This window comes from Phacochoerus africanus, chromosome 4 (assembly GCF_016906955.1).
Source record: "Phacochoerus africanus isolate WHEZ1 chromosome 4, ROS_Pafr_v1, whole genome shotgun sequence".
Taxonomy (NCBI): domain Eukaryota; kingdom Metazoa; phylum Chordata; class Mammalia; order Artiodactyla; family Suidae; genus Phacochoerus; species Phacochoerus africanus.
The window spans coordinates 143,206,762-143,221,181 of record NC_062547.1 but is presented as its reverse complement, the minus strand read 5'-3'; the positions used below and the strand labels follow the sequence as shown (position 1 = coordinate 143,221,181).

The 14,420-nt window shown below is 42.6% G+C and overlaps 1 protein-coding gene and 1 non-coding gene across 4 annotated transcripts in view; both read left to right on the top strand.

Moving 5' to 3' along the window:
- DIAPH1 (diaphanous related formin 1) overlaps positions 1-14,420 on the top strand; it is a 107,761-nt gene that overhangs the window by 10,956 nt on the left and 82,385 nt on the right. The window lies entirely within an intron of this gene.
- On the top strand, positions 12,565-12,669 carry LOC125126606 (small nucleolar RNA SNORA40). Its single transcript, XR_007134710.1, has one exon. It is a non-coding gene; the product is annotated as a small nucleolar RNA SNORA40 (small nucleolar RNA).

Here is a 14,420-nt window from a genome sequence, read left to right as displayed (position 1 = left end):
ATTGCTACAGAGATCCAGGTACCTAGAACTAGGATTTTCTGTATGGTTGGTGGCAAAGAGTAGGGAATAGTTTATCTCGTTTGTTTGAATCTGCATGAATCTACCCTGGATCCAAAAGACTAAAGATCAACAAGTCATGTGGTTGACCTATCAGGTTCAGTCCATGCTTTTTAAGAGTTTGTAATCTCAGCCATGTCTACGAAAGAATGGGTAGGAAAAGCTCAAAGGCAATGAGCGTAGACTTCAAAAGCTGTAGAAATTCCGAGAATTTAAGGAATTAAGTGGGAAGATTACTGAACTGAGAGTCAGAAGACCTGTGTTTCAGAAACTGAGGATGCTGGAGGGGAAAAGGATGCTAAAAGTTATTTAATTCAAATCCTTTACTTTGTAGATGAAGACATGTGGACCTAGAAAAGTGATCTGTCCGAATTTACAAGTAGACCTAGGGCTAGAACCTTCATCTCTCACTCCCACTGAAGTATTCTTTCCATGTAGTGCTGCTTAGGCTGATTTTGCTGCCAGTTAACATGTGAACTCTGGGCAAGTCACTCTACTTTTCTTGGTCTTTGCTTGTAAAGTTAGAGAATTACCATGAGGGATTTCCAAAGTCTATGCTAATGTCCCAAATTCTACATAAATGATTTGGAGTATAATCGTGGGCAGTGCTAGTTAGCTTCTTTGAAAATGGGAGATATGATAGGTCCTGGAAGTAAATCCCAGGATTGGTAGGGAAGAGGAAGCAGGGGGTTCATGGGCCGGGGAGCAGTGTGAACAAAGGCTCAGAGGTTTAGACGTGTGGCTGTAGTAAGAAGTGGCCTGGTCGTGGCAGTCAGGAGGGTCCTCGGGAGGTGACTCGTTTAAGAAAGCCACCTGGTAGAGATTATTTTATCCCTGGGAAGGGCTTTTGGGTTCTCTTCCTTTGGAAACCTGCAGAAAGCAGGGCTGCAAATTAGCATTTAGTAACGTATCATGATGCATGTTGATGCTGTGTTTGGCCTTGAGAATGTGTGATGGTGTCAGTAAATCAGAATATCTGAGAACATGAGGAAGCAGTTCAGGTTCCAGCAAGTCATGCTGCCTAGCTGGACGCGAGGTAGTTAAGTTTGTTTGATTTCCATTCCTTATCAGTTGTAATAATCTACCTTTTCGGACTCCTCAGTGATCAGTCTCAATTTTAAAGGACGTGACTCTCTTCAGCTGGATCTCAGCACTCTCGCCAGACTGCGGGCTCAGGCGGGCAAGGCAGGTCTTTGGGCCCTGCCGTTTTCTTCTGAACATACTCGCGTGCAGTGTACGTTTTGGTTGCAGGCTCTTCTTTGTTTTCCGTCCTTTGTTGCCCACCCTGCAGCATATGGAGGTCCCCGACAAGGCGTCAGATCCGAGCTGGAGTTGGACCTACACCGTAGCTGCCTACAGCTGCAGCAGTGCCACGTCTTTAGCCCACTGTGCCAGTTGGGGATCGAACCCGCATCCATGCCACTGCAGAGACACTGTCGGTCCTGTCGTGCTGCAGTAGGAACTCGATTACATGCTTAGTTTGAAGTGTCTTTAGTCTTTCATGAATGCAAAATTTAAAAAAAATTTTTATATAGAGGGAGTGATACGGAGATCTCTTGGCGTGGGGTGTTTCTTATCTCCCATGGTCAGGTGCCTAAGAGCAGCGTTGAGTTCATGTTAGCAGTATCCTGCTTGCATGTTGGTTTTAGTCTGGGGAATCTTGGGATTGCCTTCCAGGCTCTCTGTCTCTCTGGTCTCATGTAGGAGACTGACAGTTTAGAAAACAGTCTTCTCACCAAGGGAACTGTGAGGCAGAGAGAGAACCACCGATATGACTATACCCAACCAGAAGAACTCTGCTGAGAGTTCTTCTTTCCTCTAGAGATAGCATCTTACGGTTTTTCTTGTGTTTAATGAAGGAGCACGTCTGTAGGATTACAAATCTCTGCATTATTTTACATAGTACAGGGGTGCCAACTCTTAGCATTGTAAATGAGAACAGTATTTGACCCAGTGCTCTAGGGATTGATCACATACGTTTAAAGTAAATAATTGCTAAGTCCCCATGTTATTTGAATCTATTAGTACCATAGTCTTCCATGGCTGCCAAAAGGTTTATGTAGAATAAAGGAGACCAGGATGAAGCTTTGGCATCCTCAGGATATGTCCAGATCGCCACAGAAATTGCTGGCAGCGGGAGGTGCACCTTAGTTTTTTTTTCCTCAAACTCACATATTTCTACCCAGAGCTGTGGTGGTCCTTCGATTCTTTCATTTGGCCGTAGAAGCAAAGTGGTTTTGGACTGTTCTAAAATTATTTCACCATACTTTCATGGGGCCTAAAGAGATATTTTTAGTTTCGTTAGTTTTTATGAAAGATGTGTGTCATGGTCCCCAGACATAGAGGTTTCTAGTGATTTCTTGGTTCTGGTATTTTAAAAAGATGGGAGTTGGCCTTCGTTGGCAGCTCTTAGCATCCGCCAGGGCTTGTTCGTTACTTACTTCTAGGCCCGTGGGTGACGTCTGTTTCCTGTCATTGAAACCACAAGAAGAAGTGGTGAGAAGACTCTGTGGGATATGTCCTATGAAGCCAGCAGCAGCTAAGCACAGTTACCCTCTTCATGGTCCCTGAAGAGACCCTAGAAATGCTTTGACCTAGAGCCTCCTAAGCTTAGCCCGAGAAGGCCCCCGAGGGCTGTTGCGTTGCTCAAGCCATGTAATTAGGTGAGCTAGCTTTTAGACTCCACTGACTGGTCATTATTTTTTATCCCATTGCACTGTCATCCCTACATTTTATAACTGTGCCCCGTCAGAGTGTTTCCTTAAGCAAAGTACTGCTGGAGGAGAGTAAATGCTCGTGGGCATTTCAAATATGAAAATTGGGTGATGTTGCTTTGCTTTTTTAGACTCTCTTTTTCAAGACATAAACATACGTTTTAAAACTAGCAGTATCTAAGAACCTCCAGTTTATTTTATTTGATTATATTATGTTTATTTTGGGGGGGCCACATCTATAGCATATGGAAGTTTCTGGGCCAGGGATCAAATCTGAGCTGCAGCTGTGACCTGTGCCACAGCCGTGGCAATACCAGATCCTTAACCCACTGTGCTGGGCTGAGGATCGAACCCACACCGTGGGACCTCCTATTTTTTATTTTTATTTTGCTTAGTGTTTGAATATCCTTGTCGTTATCTCTATGCAGGGATATTTTTACATCATTGCAACTGCAGTTTCTACATGTTATCTGCTTTTAATAAAAACAATGTATCATTAACATTTTTTGGCTTTCTAGTCTTTGAAAATGGCTACTTTTGTTTGAAATGGAAATATTTTTTATTAGAAAAGTGATATGCATTGTTCTAAGAAAATATAGGTGTGTATAAAAGTAAAACAATCCCCTATCTTGTTTTCCAGAAATTATAGTTATTTTTAGATAATTAGAACCAGAGAGAAAAATGTATGATGGCATGGTGGTCTCTATGGAGCCTAAGTACCTTGACGAGAAATTCTGTGTGTGTTTGCACGGGAGCATAGCTCCGCACAGGTGTGGCTGCTAGAAGCATCAGAAGGACCTTGTTTTAACTCTTCCTCATGTTTCTGGTGATAGAGGAGTAACGAGATTTCACCTCATGCTATCTCCACTACATGCCCCCTCCCCACATTTTCTCAAATGCAATCTTATTCTAGGTTTGTAAAAGACAAAAAAAATGTTTACGGTGGTTTCTTATGATGGAGTCTAGCTTTTGGAGTAGTGTAATTTTGGGGTCAGTTAAGCTCTTACTGTAGGCTGTGATTATTTCTGGGTCTTCAGGAATGAGGTGAGGATAGAAGAAAAGAGGTGTGACCGTCATTTAGAAATGGAAGTTTTGAGAATGGTGTGTGCAACAAGGCGGCCTCCTGCTTGGTGCCTGTGTGTAGCAGCCATATCAGCTTCAGGACTTCCTGTCTGCCAGGCCTTTGGGTGTGTCATTCACACGCTCACCCTTGAGGAAGTGTAGTTGTCCTGCTGCTCACATCACAACATGGGAGAAAGACGGTTGCTACAGAGATGGGGAAACAGCATTCCTGAGTCACTGACTGTTTCTAAATGAATGGACTACACCCCTCTTTTAAAGGAGCAATCACAGTCTTCTGTAAGCCTTGGCAGTCGAGAGAGAGACCCGATAAGAAAGTAAAGAACAACTATCAGTATTTGGAGCTTGAGAAATATGTCAAAACTTTGGAAAAATAGCTTACCCTTATATAGTGTTTTCTATATATGTATATATTCAAAACTGTCATCAGAACCTTTGGATGTTTGAAAGGGAGGACTTACTCTCTTCCTTCCCCAGATGACAGCGTGTGTGCACCTGCTTCCTGACAGCAGGGGAGATGGACGTGTCAGCCACACCATGTGATAGGTCACAGGAAACGAGGACTTGCAGAATCTGAGCACTTTCTCTCTCGGCCGCTCCTTTTCCCAGCCCACAGGCTTCGTGGTGCGAGGGGCTGGCCGTTTGTCTGGACGGACACACAGGACTGCCATGTGGCCAGCCTGGTTTCCCCCTGTTCTGCTGAGGTGGAATAATGAAACCCGAGTGGCCTTGCCTTCGTCCTCTAGGCTATCAGCTCTCTTGGATGCGGGCTCTGCGGGTCCCAGGCTTCAGGATGAGCTAAGCTGGAGGCAAAAACTTAGATTCTTCTTTTCTCCAAGAGACTGGCCTCCTTGGGCTATTAGAGGACTGTTAGAACATACGGGACTTGACCGTCAGAAGACTGAGTTCTAATTTTAGTAGAGTTTCCCCCTCATTTTAATTCGAGTCAAAAATGTGGTTTACTGGAAAGCAGACTCTTGACAGTTTTAGACAGTTGTGAGGGAAATTGTTGCTTTGAATTTATAAGTAAATTGCTTCAAGTTTGTAAGTAAGTTATTGAAAAAGAAGTAATTACCTGGTGCTTTTTATATAGCAGATCTGCCTTGTGCTTCCTATGGGCCACTGCCTGGAGTCTTTCTCAGCTCCCTGGGTTGTATCAAGAAAAATACACAGATTCTGAAAGGCAGGGACAGATTGAAAGGAGTCTTTTATTTATTTTTTTGTAGTTTTATTTCCTTTTGTATTTTTAAATTAAGTATAGTTGAGTCACCGTGTAAAAAAGAAGTCTTTTAATTAAGAGTAAAAGATCTTGGACTCTATCTGCTGTTTCCTTTGCTGTCTCCTGTATGAATTTGACGACTTGAACCTGAAAGCTGAGTGTGGCTGTGAGGTTGCGGAGGCAGCGTGGAACTGAGCTGCTGGAGTCTTACTCCTTTAGCGCTTTTTCCGTAGCGGTCACGGAGGTCGCCAGTGTGCCATCCCTGCTCCTGGAGACTGCTCGATAACCTTCAGTTTTCTTTAAGCACATTGAGCTTTTTGTTAACTTAGTCCATGTTTTTCAACCCCTGGTCATTTTGTGCTTCTCCTTTAGACTGCTTTTCCTCTGATAGACCCTTTATTTTATTTTGTTTTTTAAAGTGGGTACTCCATTTCTACACAACTCCTGCTGAGGCTATTGGCACCAATAAGTAGTGACAGCAGAATCTAGATTGTTTCTCTGTAAATGGCAGATGAGGTATTGACTCATTAGATGCCATCCTTGGACCATTATTTGAAAAAGGAAGGAAAAATTTGCTGCATTTAAAGATGCATTATTTGCTTCTCTCTAGTTCTAATTGACTTCTCTGTAAGGAATAGGAATTGAAGGGAGCATCACTGGTTCCATCATCATATATTACTTAACCTTTTACAAAGCACTTTGCGAAACAAAGTGCTTTATATCTATTTTATTATTTATTCTTCATACAAGTCCTGTGAGATAATCCTAAAGATAGGAAGACTGAAACTATGGTGCATACACAGAAAAGCTTACCACGCCGTTACTGTCCTTTAGTGGAAATGTGGCATATTTTGTGGCAAAGTTGAAATAGGATTTATTATTTTTTTATTTTTATTTTTTGTCCTTTTAGGGCCGAACCCGTGGCACAGGGAGCTTCCCAGGCTAGGGGCTGAATTGGAGCTGTAGCCGTCAGCCTAGCCACAGCCACAGCCACAGCCACACCAGATCTGGGCCACATCTGCAGCCTACACCGCAGCTCACGGCAGCACCGGATCCTCAACCCCCTGAGGGAGGCCAGGGATTGAACCTGCATCCTCATGGATGCTTGTTGGGTTCGTTAACCCCTGAGCCACGACAGGAACTCCAAGATTTATTGATAATTGAACTCACATCTATATTATGGCCCTTTGTTGCCTCACTGTCCTAAGAAACTGAATGTTAGTCCTATTCTCAAATAAAAAATTGAATCCGCGCCAGACCCTGCTGTCTGTTCTCTTTGATTCTTGAATGACAGATACCTCACCTGTTCCTTCCTGGGTACATAGATTAGGATTTGAAAGAACTCTGTTGTTGGCTGCAGTGACACTAATTTTCCATTTTATCCACAGGTAGTCTGTGTCTCTCCTGAAGGCTTATTGCTTTTCAAAGGCGGTAGAAAACACCCTAAGTGACATGTGTCCCATAATTGGATATTTTACTAAGAACAACTAACAGATATGTCATGTGGGCTGAAGCACCAGTCTGGGTGGCCTGGTCTCATTCTTAGGGAAAGACCTTATTTCTTAAAGGTTTGGTCTGAGCTGTCTATGACAGCTGTACTGTATTGTTATAAACCTTGACTTGAAACTTTTCCTTAGTTTATTCAGTTTGAATGAAGTAATGAATGAATGACTATACTGTGCTTAGGGTGATACTCCTAAACCTAGAGTGATGATAATTTTAAAAATATGTATTAAATATTGGCCATATCAAATAAATAAGACATGAGCCCCCAAGCAACTTATAATCTAGCCCACAGAAACAGCTACAATGAACAATCTTTTTTTTTTTTTTTTTTTTCTTTTTAGGCCCATACCCTCGGCATATGGAAGTTCTCAGGCTAGGGGTCGAATCCGAGCTGCAGCTGCCTGCCTACACCACAGCCACAGCAACACCAGATCCAAGCCATGTCTGCGACCTACACCACAGTTCACGGCAATGCTAGACCCTTAACCCACTGAGCAAGGCCAGGGATTGAACCTGCATCCTCATGGATCCTAGTCAGATTCATTAACCACTGAGCCACGAAGGGAACTCCCTGCAATAAACTGTCTTAAGAAGAATCTGGGCATTCACGTCGTGGCTCAGTTGTAACGAATCCAGCCAGTATCCATGAGGGCTGAGATTTGATCCCTGGCCTTGCTCACTGGTTTAAGGGTCTAGCATTGCCATGAGCTGCTGTGTAGGTTGCAGACATGGCTCGGATCTGGAGTTGCTATGGCTGTGGTGTATGCCGGCAGCTACAGCTCCGATTCAGCCCCAAGCCTGGGAACTTACTTCCAAATGCCAAGGGTGTGGCCCTAAAACAGGCAGGGGAAAAAAAAAAAAGGAGGAAGAATCTGATATAAAAGATTTAGTCTGGCTTGGCTGAATCCTTTGGATCTTTTTGTGAAATGACTGTGGCTAAATATATAACTAATGGAGATGAGGGATGACGTTTTCCTTATGCTCTCGTTGGGGCGCAGTGTTAACTAGTACAGTCTTCAAGTGTCTATAAGAAGTCTTTCTGTAGTAAAAACAGCACAGTTGTCTTTACAGAATAATCTCTCACTATTCCATTTTTATGATTTTAGTGGTCCCAAGAACCATTTTGTTTTTTAATAGGGGAACCGAGGCATGAAGAGTTCATGTGATTTGCTCAGAATCACGCTTGTTAAAGACACCTGAAATAAAAATCAGGACTCAGGATCTTTTTCCTTTAGCTAAAGTTCTAGGTAAATTTTATCAGTTTGCTTAATGTATCAGTTGGCTGCTTTTACATGACAAACTCAACAGCTTAAAATAAAACCCACTTGTTAGCTGACAGTTCTGTTAGAAGTCTAACATGGGTGGTGTGGCTGGGTTCTCAGTATTACAGGGCTCAAATCAAGGTCTCATCTGTAGGTGCTGGAGGAGAATCTTCCAGGTGAATTCAGGTTGTTGCTAGACTTAGGTCTCCTGCAGTTGTAGGACTGAGGCCCCTCGTTTTTTTTTTGCTGGCTCTCAGCTCCTAGAAGCTGCCTGTAATCCCTGCCACTTGGCCTCTTTTATGCTCAAGCCAGAAACGGCATGCTGACCTCTCACGCTAGATCTGCAGGGTTTGTGTGATTGAGTAGGCCCACACAGATAAGTTCTCCTTCTTAAAAGTCAGTCGTGGAGTTCCTCTTGTGGCTCAGTGGCTCAAGAACCTAACATAGTGTCTGTGAGGATGCGGGTTCATTCCCCAGCCTTGCTCAGTGGTTAAGGATCCGGCCTTGCAGCAAGCTGCAGTATAGGTCAGAGATGTGGCTTGCAACCGTTGTTGCCATGGCTGCGGTGTAGGCCAGCAGCTGCAGTTTGGACTTGACCCCTAGCCCTGGGAACTTTCTTATGCCGCAGGTGTGGCTTTAAAAAGAAAAAAAAAAAAAAAGTCAGTTGTGCCAAATAACATAACCTACTCACAAGAGTGGTACCCTCTCATATTTACAGTCCTGGTAATGATACAGAGTATGTACAAATCAGGCTGGGACTCTCGGGGGATGTCTTAGAATTCCACCTGCCACACTAAGTGTTTCCCTCCCCCTGAATTAGCCCATGAGCAAGGATGGATTTCAGAGGAGGCAGAGGTAGGAATTGAGTGTGTTGAGGCAGTTAGTGAATTACATTATGATTATAGGTATTATGAAAAACACCTGTAGTTCCCAGGAATCTGGGGCCTCCTAGAATCATCACAGAGTTGGGGCCAAGTGGCAGTCTGCTGTGGTGTTCTCTCTTAGCCCTAGAGCTCAGGCATAACTGTCTGCTCTCAGGTAGCCTGAGCAAAATCTTTAGAAATGACTGAAATACAGGCTTGCTCGTGAAGGTTTACATTACCCGTATGTAGCCACATGGTTCATGAGGTAATTGTCTGTGATTAACTGTTCTTGTGAAGCACATGGGTGAAAATTAGAAACACTTTTTGCTGTGTAATGTGCTCTGCGATCAGGGTAGTGTTTAATCAGATTCTCCTAGTAGATTTCTGCTAACCTCTCTGCTGCTGAGGACGCCGCCTCATTACCTTTTGTTTGGCTATATGAGTATCCTGTTTTAAGAGACTGTCTTTTAATTGCCTAAGAATTCTGTGCCCCTTTTCTCACTAGAAGGAAAAGTTAAAGATTCAGGGAATAGGGCACAAGTGAATCCGTGCCTTGGATGAATTTTCTTATATCTTTACATTTATAATGAGTTCAATTCTGTGACTAGGCAAGCAGGGAACCTCTATCCGAAAGACTGCCAAGTTCAGTCCCATCGGCCCACTTGTGAAAAGCCGAAGTGTTAATGGGTACAACCACCACCACCGCCACCAATCCAGTTAGGGAACAGGAGTTTGACATTTCATTTGTTTTTATTATGATACTAATTGATTGGGGTATGTTTCAAACTCCTTAGGTCATAAATGCACTTTATGTAATTACCTTGGCCTCACAGGGCATACCTTGGAATCTTTTGACTTTAATTTTTGGTTTCTTAGAGAAACCAAACTGTAACGTGTCTAGGAAGTTTCGTATTTCCTCAAGATGGTAACCAGAAGATTTATCTTACCACTTATTTATTACATTAGGATGTGGTGACTGAATCAGAGCCTTGAATTCCTCTCTGGGAGGAGAAAGAGGGGACGGCTTTTCATTTTTATGTTGATTGATGGTCGTAATGCACAACAGTGCCCGGCCAAGTGTATTTATTTTCGATGCTGTTACTCTTGATGCAGTGCACTTTTGAGCAATTTGTTTTTAAGTAAGATTTGATAATACTGAGAATCTTTTAGAGAAAATGAATCTCATTTTAATAAATGCAGCTTTGTGAAGTGCTTTTCCTGTACCAGCCAATGACTTTCAGAACTTTACTCATCTAATTCTACTGAATAAAAAATTCCCATAGAATTAATGTTTTTCTACCTCTTTAAGAAATATTGTATGTGTCTATCAATGATTGTTTGCACATAAATGAAAGATTATGATAGAAATTGAGTAGCATGAAAAAATCTAGACTCTGTTTAGATGACGGTATTGCCGCTCTGAGGCGGATGCTCCCTGGAGACTGTCCGACTTTAGATTCTCTGAGTGTTACTAGGGTTCCTTCTGAGGGTATCGGTGGGTCAAGTCATGGGCACTGTCTGAGATCCCACAGTTGAGTATCTGGCAGGGGCCCGGTGAAGTACTAGACATTCAGCAGGAACATGCTCGAGGCAGTAACTGCTCTGTGCTTTCTGCTTCTGAGCTCACCATGGCCAATCTTGAGCTCTCCTGAATAAATCAAAGTAGGCACAATCTTTAGGATAAAATGAGCGTCCCTGATAGTCCAGGCAGTAGAGCAAGGAAGGAAGGAGGAAACTTCCTATAGTTCAGACAAGCCGAGAACCTGCTGGGTCAGGCTCCCCAGGTCCTGTCAGTGTAAAAAGCCAGAACACAGGTGGATGATGGTCATGCTGTCTTCAAGGGTCTGGCCCCCATCTCCTCCATGCGTTTTAATTGTGCCTTTTGGCACAGAGCAGTCGTCCTGCAGTCCTTGTCCCAGGGATTTCTTTTACCTCTTTGATGTGTTAGATCTTCTGTTTCCCGTATTCCACGTCTTGGACTTTTTCGGTTTGCTCCCTAATTTTGGTGGAGCATATCCTGCAGTGGCTTCCTGAGATACCTGGAGATACATTTTTTCTTTCTTTCTTATTTTTTCTTTTTATGGCTACACCTATGGCATATGGAGGTTCTCAGGCTAGGGGTCGTTTCAGAGCTGCCTCTGTGACCTACACAGCAGCTGGTGGCAACGCTGGGTCCTTAACTTACTGAGCAAGGCCGGGGTTTGAACCTGCATCCTCACAGACACTATGTTGGGTTCCCAACCCACTGAGCCACAACGGGGACTCCCAAGATAAATTTTTGACTCAAATGTCTGAAAATGTTTATTCTGAACTCACATCTAATTAATAATTTGGTTGGATATAGAATTCTAAGTTAGAAATTATTTTTCTTTGGATTTTAAAAGGACTTTTTTCATTGTTTAGCTTTCTGTATATTATTTTAAAATTCAAACTTCTCTGATTCCTTAGTATGTGGCCAATTTTCCTCCCTCCTTTCAAATGTAGAATTTTCTTTGTTTTCCCAGTGCTTTGGAATTTTACCATGATACGTCTTTGGTGATCTGTTTTTGTTTTTTGTAATGGAGACTTACCCATTGGTACTGGGAAATATTCTTGAATTATGTCCTTGATAGCTTGCTCCTCTGCATTCTCCTGTTATTTGTATGTTGGACCTCTTAAACTGATCTCATTTTCTTATCTTTTCTCTTATTTTCCATCTCTGTCTTTTTGCTCTACTTTTTGGGAGATTTTTTTTTTCTTTTTTTCTTTCTTTTTTTTTTTTTGTCTTTTTGCCATCTCTTGGGCCGATCTCTCGTTTGTCGGCTGCGTGCCTCTGGGTAATGTTCCTTAACTCCCTGAGCCTTCTTGCCCTCATTTTTTTTTTTTTTGTCTTTTTGCTATTTCTTGGGCCACTCCTGTGGCATATGTAGGTTCCCAGGCTAGGGGTCTAATTGGAGCCATAGCCGCCAGCCTACACCACAGCCACAGCCATGCGAGATCTGAGCCACATCGGCAACCTACACCACAGCTCACAGCAACGCCAGATCCTTAACCCACTAAGCAAGGCCAGGGATTGAACCCACAAACCTCACGGTTCCTAGTCGGATTCGTTAACCACTGAGCCACGACGGGAACTCCCTCAAATTCTTATGTTCTGTTCTTCCATTAAGTTTTGTCTTGAGTTTCTCTTCTCATGTTTTCAACTTCTAAGGGTTCTTTTTCCCTTGAATGTTTCTTTTCCATTTGGCTGTGCCTGAGGCATATGGAAGTTCCCAGGCCAGGGATGACCTGTGGCCTATGCCACAGATGGAGCAACGATGATCCTTAGCCCACTGCACTGGGCCAAGGGTTGAACCTGCACCACTCCAACGACAACAGCAGATCCCTAACCTAGCCAGATCCCTAACCTAGCAGGTGCCACAGTGGCAACTCCTGAATGTTTCTTTTTAAAGTGGCATTATGTTTGAACTTGTGGATATTGATTTTTGTGTGTGTGTGTGTTTTTGGCCACACCCATGGCATGTGGAAGTTCCTGGGCCAGGGATCAAGCCCACGCCACTGCAGTGACCTGAGCTGCTGCAGTGACAACTCTGGATCCTTAACCCACTGCACCACAAGAGAACTCTGTGGATATTATTATTTTTAAATCTTTTTTTTGCATAGTCTCTATATAATGAGTTGCCTTTTTTCTCTTTTCAAATTAGTATTTTTCCTCAGGTGTTTGATAATTCTAGGTTGTCTACCAATGTTTAAGAATGAGGAACTGGAGTTCTCTGTTGGCTTAGTGGGTTGAGAATCTGGCATTGTCGCTGCTGTGGCATGGGTTTGATCCCTGGCCTGGGAAATTCTGCATGCCATGGGTGTGCCCCCCCCCAAAAAAAATAAGGAACTAAATTTGTGGACAAAGACTTATAGTCAGGTACAAAAATAAATCCTCTTTCGCAACCCAGAGCACGGTATGAGTTTTGATATAGATAAGAAGGAACATAATACTTAAAACAGGTTCAAGTGATGGGGGTGTTGATAAACGTAAAGATTGCTTCTGGGATTATTTAAAAGCTTAAGATAGGGAAAACATCAGTTGTACTGATTTAGTATTCTAATGTTGACAGGAAACAAAGATGGCTTCTTTCTTTTTTTAGGCTTATATCTTAATTTTTTTTAATTAAAAAAAATTTTTTTTTCTCCTTTTTTTGCCTTTTCTAGGGCCGCTCCTGCGGCATATGGAGGTTCCCAGGCTAGGGGTCTAATCGGAGCTGTAGCTGCCAGCCTACGCCAGAGCCACAGCAATGCCAGATCCGAGCCGTGTCTGCAACCTACACCACAGCTCACAGCATCGCTGGATCCTTAACCCACTGAGTGAGGCCAGGGATTGAACCTGGAACCTCATGGCTCCTAGTCGGATTTGTTAACCACTGCACCACGACAGGAACTTCCTAGGCTTATATCTTGAGGACAGTGTTTGGACTTTAAAAAGGTATTGGCCTGTCCCAGCGGTCTGTCCTGTTCTAGGTGTGATAGCTTAGAAGTGAGTATGGTGTGAACTCAGGGCAGCTTTAGGGGTTGTCTAAAATTCAGAACCAGTCAGATCCATTTTCTCTGACCCTAAACATGGTCCTCAAGTCAGTCGCTTGAGGAAACTGGATCCCAAAGATTGCAGATGGGGAATTTGGAAGTGTGTCCATGCTCCACTGGAGATCAGAGAAGTCCCACTAAAAGACTTGTGGACTGTCTGACATTACAAATGTGGATTGAACAAAAAAATTTTTTGAAAGGGCTGTTTCAAGATTATGACTCAAACATTGGAGAAACTAAGGAGATTGGTAATGGAAAAAAAATCGCAGCACGGGAAATTCTTTAAAAATTTATTGACTTAAATCATTTTGGCTATATTACACACAATAACAACAAAACATTAGGGTGCCTGCTGTGGTGCAGTGGGTTAAGAGTTCACCTGCAGCAGCTCGGGTTGCTGCAGTGGCATGGGTTCAGTCCCTGGCCTGAGAACTTCATATGCCATGGGTATGGCAGGAAAATAAATTAATTAAAATTAAAATTAAAAAAACTCATTGGAGGAGTGCCTTGTTGGCCTAGTGGGTTAAGGGTCTGAAGTTATTATGGAAACTCTAGGTACATGGGTAAGGTTTATTGGCTGTGCAGTTTATTGCAGCATAGCTCTGTCCAGTAGAAATACAGTATGAGTCAATTATGTTATTTTAGATTTTCTAGTAGCCACAAAAAAGACAAAAAGTGAAAAGTGAAATTAATTTCAATAATGTATTTTTAATTTGGTATATCTCAGATACTATTTTAACATGTAATATAACAATTATTAATGTTTTACCTTTTGCTTTTTTTAAAGTGTAATGGATTTACATTGTGCCAATCTCTACTCTCAACTTTCTACTCTTTGTATAAGTTACTGAACTCCAGTTTTTATTTTACATGTGTAGCGTATCTCAATTTGGATGCTAAATTTTTATAAAAATACTTGGTGTATATTAGACTTCATAAAATTTACAAGTTAAAGGTAGATTCGCATACCCAGCATGTTCAAAACCTACTTATAGTCCCTTTGTGGTGCAGCAGGTCTAGGATCTGGCAGTGCCACTGAAGTGGGTCGCTGCCGTGGTGCAGGTTTTGATCCCAGGCCCAGGAACTTCATACGTTGCAGTTATAGGAAAAAAAAGTTTGACAATAACACAGATATTAGTTTTAAATTTAAATTTTGTTAAGATTA